Here is an 8,824-nt window from a genome sequence, read left to right on the forward strand (position 1 = left end):
CTGTGATATCGGTATTGTCTCAGAAGTGAAAAAGTTGTATCGGGATTCGGGACACCCCTAAAAGAAAGCAGCACATACCACATTTAATGATGCCTTCATCAGTAGTCCAGCGTGTCCTGAACTTGGGGACAAGAATGGCAGCAGCAATCAGCTCTGGATCAGCAAACATCTCTCCAAAGCGACGTTCAAGCCCTGCTTGAAGAGCATCCACCAATGGCCCACAGTACTTGGAGGTGGTGTGAAGGTTCTGGAGCTTGGACTTGAGCAGTGTGATGGTGGGTACAAGCCACCCCATCTGCACATTTGCCTTACCCTGAAGAACATCAACTGCTTTTGCAACTGGGCTCATGGTCTTTGCATATTCTGTGAGAAAAGCTGAACCTGAGAAACATACAGATACACAAAACCATCAGTGTCTAAACAGTCAAACATTACATGCCCACAACACCTAAAACTATGCAAAGTTTGTGCTGTGTTCTTTGCAAGTGCATTATAGCATTATTACTTAGTTCTACTCCCTGTTAGGCCACTAGGTGGCACTATAAGTTAGCACTGCAGGTCATCACCTTTAGTGTTGGTAGAACAGCAGGGAAGAATATATCACCTGAAAAGATGGTGAATAAAGAAGCTAGCTGCTCTTGTTGATGATCTCTTACACATTTACTTACACCAGCCAACCCTACAGTTAGGTGGTAATTAGGGCTGCACGGTATTGGAAGAAACTGGCATTATAATATTTTCCAACCCTGCGATATACATTGCGATATATATTTCAATATGAAAAGATACAAGAATTTCAGCAGATGACTTGAGCAGCACTTTAAGTTCTGCCATCTTGTTGACAATGAACCTGCACTGATCTTAACTTTCTAAATGTTGCAAGTCTGTTTTTTTTTTCTGGTAGTTGTTCGTATTGTTATTTCTCATTGCCTGCTTTTAATCTGCTAGGACCTAAGTACGTTTTGTTTTAATATGTACAAATGTGAATTGTGTTTTACCACAAAAAGTTTGTTCTTCACCAAACTAAGTAAGTGAGTGGTGGATCACTGTGCACAATGTATGTCAGGTACCTTTGAAATTAGATAAGAACACACGAGTTAATTTGCCTCCTACGTTGCGATTTGACCTGCGATTTGACTATTGCGCACAAATATATTGCGATGATGCTCAAACGATATATTGTGCAGCCCTAGTGGTAGTGCAAAGTAAACTTACATCGGAATCTTCAGCGTGCTGCAGATCGCTGCAATGGCTGCTTCTCCTTGTTCTTTCACAATCCGTACAATCCTCTCAACAGCATAGAAGAGAGAATTCCACCTTGTAACAATAAAAAAGGGGTTACATTATATTTGTATAGTGATTTACATCTGAAACAGATTGAAAGGGTTGAACACGTCTCAAAATGCAAAGTGTACCTTGTTTCACAAGGCCTCCGGAGCTGGAGTTTGCAGTGTTCTTCAATTGTCTCTGTAGCTGAGGTGGATCTGCTGCTCTCGTTCCAGAGAGCCTGGTACTTTGCAAACGATGAGCGAGAGAGCTTTATGTAGATCCGGTCTTCATTCACTGCTTGGACATCAACTGTTGCCACCTGCGAATATCAAAGGACCGTGTTGAGAATAAGTGTTCAAACTTACATGTCATCCCTTGGATCCATAAACTCGATCAATCATCCACCAGGTTCAGAAGATGACAGGCACGGCGATGGTGCTTTGGCAGTTGGTATTCCAGGCCATCATCCTGCTCCAGCAAGGGGCCGGCTTCAGCAGCCTCCATTGTGATCTCTTCACCATCCTCCTCTCCTTATTAATAAAATATTAATTAGCATTCAAGGGTGTTTTTCAAGATATCCAAACACTTCGTAGTTATGTCATCTTCACAAACCAATATGATGCAACACTCACCTGATTCATCTGGCTCTGCCCCGAATGGTTCTGCATTGTTGTTTTCATCATCGACACCGTACACTCTGAAGGCTTTCAGAAAATTGGACCCACTATCTGTCGTTGTACGCACAATCTTGTCTCTGATGTTGAACTCTAGACAGACAGACGGGTAAAAAAAAAAAAAAGGCATACCGATACGACACCACAGGATATTTGATGATTGCACACATTAACAGTTAAGAATCCAGATATTCAGAGTTAAGTATGTCAAGTATTAAAATTAATGAATAAATGCAGATGTGACAACAAGCCTAAATATTTAAACTGGATTGGACTCAAAGAAAATGCTACTAAACCTACCAATAGCCTACATACCTGTATGGATCCTAGTCAGAGCATCTGCAAGTGCAGTGAAGTTGTGTGGTCCTTTCAGCTGCTTGCATGCTAGTGCAGCAGAGCACCGCTGCAGACTTGTAGGATGTATCCGGTGGGCTGTGACACCGATGAAGCTCTTTCTGTTTGCTGTCCAGCAGTCAGTGGTGGTCCCTATGAACTCCACATCATGCATCGCCGCCTTGAGATTCTCTTTCATCTCTGTAGTTGCTTTGTCAATTCTGCTCTTCATGGTATTGCGAACCATGACAGATGCGTCGGGTTGGAGGTATTTAATTAGACGTTGAAAACCCTGTTCTTCTACAACACTCAGAGGCTGCAGGCCATTAACCACAAAATCAACAAGACGCTCATCCACACCTTTCTGTGTTACACGAGGAGTATCCCACAGTTTCAGCTGCTTGGGTGTTGCTTGGTCATTCGGATCTTCCTCATGCTTCCTTTTCTGAATAGCTAGCTTGGTGTACTTCTCCAGGTATCTCTCGTGCTTTCTCTAGAGGGGCAATAGTAGGAGAGCCATGTGATACAAAGAGAGTCAAGTGATACAAATGTTTGTCAGGGCAGCATTGCCTTTAGCTTATAATGTTAGCCTTATATCATCACCAGCGGTGCACACAACCATTTTGATCTGGCTCGCAAATGAGGGCGCTGATTTTTTTAATCTATGAGTCATGGGTCAGATAGTTTTTCTGATAAAAATGTGATTCAATACAAAATTTGCATTTAAGTAAATTATACAGATTAACATTTGACTTCATAAAATGAAAAAGACCCCCCCAGTTTCACTATAACTTTACTGCTGTTAACAGTACTGTTTGGCTTTTTTAAATTGTAACAGCAGCACCACCTACCTAAAATCATTTCCCCAGACAATGTTTGTATCCCTAAGAGCAAGAACATGAATTCTAATAGCAATAACGTCTGCACACTAAGATGTTAGGTATTCAGATGAGCGGTCTAATGTTAGCTTAGCTAACTAGCTAACACGTAGCTAGCGCTAATGACTTACCTTAATGTGTTTCCTGAGGTTTGACGGACTGTTCTTGAACGCCAATATTTCCTGGGGTTTTGGTTTGCACAAGATACAACGCATTCGCCAGGAGATGCATTCATTGAGTGTAGGGAAATGGGAGCAGCGGGAAGAATTTACTTATTAAATATGACCTCAAACGGCAGTTAGTTGCAGTACTGGGTTTTGATGCTGCTGTAATTTTTGCTGTTAATGTCTGTCGTTCAGAGGCATTTTCTACTCTGGTTTATTAATGTGATGGGAACTATGCGGCTCTACATTTATTGTCAGGAGTTTTTTTTTCATTTAGACGAAATAAGGGGAAACGATGCATATTAATGAACATTCAGTCAAATGTAGCTCAAGGCTAATTTCCATCTGTAGACCCCCTGGCAGGTTAATGGTACTACAGAAATGCACACTAGACAAAAATAATTCAGTATTTTATATCTATTCAGTATTTTAACATATAATAATATTTGGCTAAAACATATAACAAGTTTAACAACTTTAGTTGCTGTGTTTTTATAAGTCATACCAGCTTTAGGGCTATCATTCACTGCATGGATTTAAAAACACTTCACATGGTACTGTTTCTATCAACTTCTTTTACAGGTGGTTCTCAAAGACACTAAACCTGTTGAGCTGCTGACGTACCAGTGTTCATGTGTTGCTGGGCTTGTCCTGTGCAATCATGTTGCAGCCTTGCTGTATCAGTCTGCTGATTACAGCCAGAAGGGACTTACAGCTGTACCCCCAACACAAAGCTGCACAGATTCTGAACAGCAGTGGCACAAACCTCGTACTCAGGTGAAAAATCCAAATTTTTTAACATAATGTTGTTAGTTACACACATACAAAAACATCATCTTTAACTTTTACATTTCTTTACAGGGCTTCAAACCTGGTCCGACCAATCAGATGGTGATAGTATCAGCAAGACCCAAAGAAAGAAGACTGGCTGAAGGAATCCGGTAATACATTACACATAGAATAGTTCATTTATTTTCCTTTGTCTGTTTCATTGAATTTCCCTTTATAAGCATGCACACAGGCACACTCTTCTTCTTAACGCACACAGCTTGTTAACAGTGAGGCACAAGAGAAGGCATAGATGCAGTGAGTACATAGTACATGGTAGATGATACCAAACCAACAAGCAGCGTGAACAACTTCTTAAGAATAAAGTCTACTCCAAAGTTTGGCAGTTCAGAAGGTTAAACTGAATTGATCTCATAAAATATTTGACTGAACATGTAAAACAATTACGCTATGTTGTAATTGCAGGAGTAATTTATACAAAGCAGCCTCAAACCTGACTGCGAGCTCCCAGACATGACTGTGCTTCACCTGAACGAGGCCTATGAACAGATGCCAAGGGACACTGCTCCACTTATAACCACCATGGGGATTTCAGGGGCTATACCACTGGTGGACAGTGCCTTTGGCAAAGTTCAAGAAGGAAGTGTCCTCTCCTATCTCCTCCCAGCATGGAGCCCACCTAAAACGTGTTTGCATTCCACTGCAACACCACGACCATCTGTACCTCCCTCCAATTACTTCTTGGGCCCCACCAAGTGCTGCTTTGTACTGAGCCATCATCAGCAACTCCACATGATGTCTCTGGAAACATCACATGACATGGCCCACTGAACTGAGGAGAGCACAAGGCAGCAAAGCTCTCTGCAGGAATGACACCTCTTAAGGAGGCTGCGTGTGACTGCTTGTAAACAGAGGTGGGTAGTAACGTGGTACATTTACTCCATTACATTAACTTGGGTAAGTTTTTAGAAAAAATGTACTTTTTATAGTAGTTTTAAAACGGTGTGCTTTTTACTTTCACTCACATATACTTATAAATTAACACTACTTTTACTCCATTACAATTGCATGCATTCCACTCGTTGCTTCTATTTTTTGGCCATTTATTAATATGAATCAGTTTTGTTACACGACTTCCACATGACCATCTCAGAAAACAAACATACTGTGCTGGTGGCTACGTCAGTTTTATGGAGACTGTTTTAATGTGATGGATGTTTTATTCATGTTCATTTTTTTTCATCACTGTTTCAGTTATTGATTTTTAGTTAAAAAGAATATATCTCATGTTGTCAGTATTTTAGTAGTTTTTTTCAATAAGTACTTTTTAGTCTAACTAGAGTAATTATTTGGATGACTAGCTTTGACTTTTACTTGAGTCATATTTTTCTCATGTAACAGTACTATTATTTCAGAATTTTTGGCTTCTCTACCCACCTCTGCTTGTAAATAACAAACACAAAACAATTAAAATTCCACCGTTTGTGTCCCAAAGGAAGGCTGTGAGATCGCCTTTTTTATTGCATCAAAATGTTTAAAACAGCAATAACAATATCACATTCAATGACTAACTATTCTACAATAATCACTTGCAATGTCAGATTTGATTGTTCTACTTTGCCCAAGCCTTAACCAAGGGGCCATTTTCGTAGTTCAGCAGGAGACATGCAACAACATATAGCTGATTAATGTTACCAAACATATTCAAAGGAATGACTGAATCCAATAACTTGTGTTCTTTCAATCTTCGAATCACACGCTCCACATGCACTCTGAGGTGTGCGATTGCCTGCGTTTCCCTGACCTCACTCTCAGGCATTTGATGTCTTCCTGAAAGAAATGCAGGTCTGTACATCTTACAGGGCACACAGTTGTCCATCAGGAAGCCTCTGTCCACCATGATCGCTGAGTCTGGACGGAGAAGCTTGCAAAGACCTGATTCCACAAACAGCTGCTTGTCGCTGATCGAACCAGCATAGAGGGGAGAAACAAAGGTAACTGGACCATGTGGTGCTATACCAATCATTCCTTTCAGGGTGCAGTGGGACTTGTAGTTTGAGTAGACCTCACTCTGTAGCAAGGGAGAAGAAGGGGTTTGGCACCTCAGCTCAGTGCAGTCCAGAACCACAGTGGTGTCAGCATAGTCTCTGAACTCTACAGGTAGGTACTCCCGGATCCTCTCTTGTGTCATCCAGATTCTCTGTGCACCCAGGACAGAAAGCAAAAAATTGCTCCATGTGAGAATTATTCTGCTCACAGTAGATTGGTGGATTTGATAGCGGTCAGCCAGGTCCCTCTGCTTCAGTACAAGGGCCGGGTAGCTCAGGAACAGGAACATCTCATCTATTGGGTGTAGAGCCTGTCCCTGTGAAACACACAAGATAAGAAATAAATGGTTGGCTGTACTACTTTATTGTGCTCTAGTTGGAAAATCACATAATTACAAATAAGGCCTACCGTGGGAGCACTCAGTCGTCCAGCATCATCAGCAGTTAAGCTGGTCGCTCGGACCATGTATTTCAGTGATGGTTGAATGACCTGCCAAAACCGCATAAGATGCAAACCTGGAAACAGATGGAGGCCTAACTTCACCTGAGGGACATTCCATTTTGTTTTATTTATTATTTTGAAAATGACCATAAGCAGGATAAATGTTAACCAAACTACATTAGTCAGATATTCAGTCATTTTTTTCCCCACACGCTGTGTAAATTTTTTTTAGATAGACATTTATTTATGCCTCAGTGGGGTAATTCATAGTGCTGTAGACAGCTGTACAATTTCACAGTAAACAAGTAAAAAAAATATGAATAGATAAACAAGTTGTGTATACAAATATATATACACAACTACAATATAAATACATCAACACTGCTGTGAACAGGCCTAATTGTGGAGTCTGACAGCAGAGGGGAGGAAGGACCTGCTGTATCTCTCCATTGATGATGCTTTTGGTGTTCTTGACCTTCATCTGCGATCTGAAGTAAACCTTCCTGCTACAAGCAACCACCTGTTAGACCGGGGTCTTATTAATTTGTATTTCAGAATACGTTTTTAATTTCCATGTTCATGGAGTCTAACAAGTAAACCAGTCTATCCAAATATAAGAAGACGACCCCTCATTTCCCCTTGATGTTTCACTCTCAGCAGATATCTGCATCTGATCATCCACCTGGCTGCTTACTACCTGCAGATTCTACAGGTGAAGCTCCTGCAAACTTCAGTTATACTGAGGGGTTACCTTATGAAATAAATGCTTAACATTTTCACAGTACAGGGCAGCCCCTTTCACCCTGCTGCTGTCAGACCTTACAATCAGACCTGCTCACAGTCGACAACATGTAAGCTAGATGTTTACAGTAAGCAATAAGCAGAAAGCAATATACCATCTCCTGTGCTATAACTCAGCTCTTTATTTTCACCAATATAAAAAATAAAATAATGGAGCTCCTCTTGTGACACTGTATTATCATCATCATCATCAACAACATTATTATTATTATTAAGAAGAATAGACTATGTATTATGTAGCGTGGCTATATATTATTATTATTATTATTATTGTCATTGCTGTTATCGTTATTATTATCACTTTATTTCTAAAGAGGGGCTCCATATAACTGGTCTAAAAGTATAAGATAACTAACAAATGTACTTACCGGGTGAAAAAACGAATGTCCACATCGGACCCATCAAATCGCTGTATCCCGAAACGTGACAGGGACATCTGCTCCAGCTGCTGCCTTAGTGGAGTGACTTCCTCTCGTAGCCTCTGCTTTTCCTCCAGCACACTGTCCACAACGGCAGGATCCGGACCCACGCAGTAGTCGTGATCGTGTGCACAATCTGGTTCCCCAGTTTCCACATTCTCTGGTTCTCTAGCTGTGCGTTCCCACACAGAAAGTCTTCTCTCACCAAGAGAAAAGTTGTTCCACGGAAATAAAAGTGGAACGGCGCCGGGTCTCAGCCGCCTCCTCTTGCCTTCCTTACTCGGCTCTTTGACATCTTGCGCTGTAAAATTGTCGACACACGGGTGTGTGGAGTGAGGATGAGATTATCCCTTCTGATGTTTACGATCCATCTCTTCCGTTGTTGATCCTCTGAGGGAAACGTGTGGAAACTGATGGTTGAATTGTATTTAGCTGACGAGGTAACAATGGAACACAGCAGTGTTCAGCTGTCCACCTTTCACGCCGCTGAAACTTGTGTTCCTGCTTCATCTCACGTTATATATTATACCATTATAGTAATACACTCTTCTATAAACAACTATACTACCTGTTGTCTCGAATATGAACAATATCTTATTCCTTTGTTTCCCTCAGTGTTCAAATCTACAGCCACAACGTTACCATAGCTTTAACCGGAAGGGTTTTTACTGGCGTGTCGTGAACCGGAAGTTAAAAAAACAGCACCGTGCATAAAGCCCATTACAACTGTTCATGCTGAGGTTCAGTATAGCTAATATATCAATTATTAAAAAATAAAAAACTATTGGACTGACCCTTTGGACTTTCTTCAGTCAGTGTGATGAATCTGCAGTGAGAGTGTGTGTGATGTGTTTGTGTCTGCAGTCAGTGTGATGAATCTGCAGTGAGAGTGTGTGTGATGTGTTTGTGTCTGCAGTCAATGTCATGAATCTGCAGTGAGAGTGTGTGTGATGTATTTGTGTCTGCAGTCAGTGTGATGAATCTGCAGTGAGAGTGTGTGTGATGTG

The 8,824-nt window shown here is 41.1% G+C and overlaps 1 long non-coding RNA gene across 1 annotated transcript; it reads left to right on the top strand.

The window, feature by feature from the left end:
• Positions 1-3,975: 3,975 nt before the first annotated feature.
• On the top strand, positions 3,976-4,605 carry LOC121635267. Its single transcript, XR_006009378.1, has 3 exons — positions 3,976-4,095; positions 4,180-4,259; positions 4,573-4,605. It is a non-coding gene; the product is annotated as an uncharacterized LOC121635267 (long non-coding RNA).
• Positions 4,606-8,824: the final 4,219 nt, after the last annotated feature.

This window comes from Melanotaenia boesemani, chromosome 3 (assembly GCF_017639745.1).
Source record: "Melanotaenia boesemani isolate fMelBoe1 chromosome 3, fMelBoe1.pri, whole genome shotgun sequence".
NCBI classification, from domain to species: domain Eukaryota; kingdom Metazoa; phylum Chordata; class Actinopteri; order Atheriniformes; family Melanotaeniidae; genus Melanotaenia; species Melanotaenia boesemani.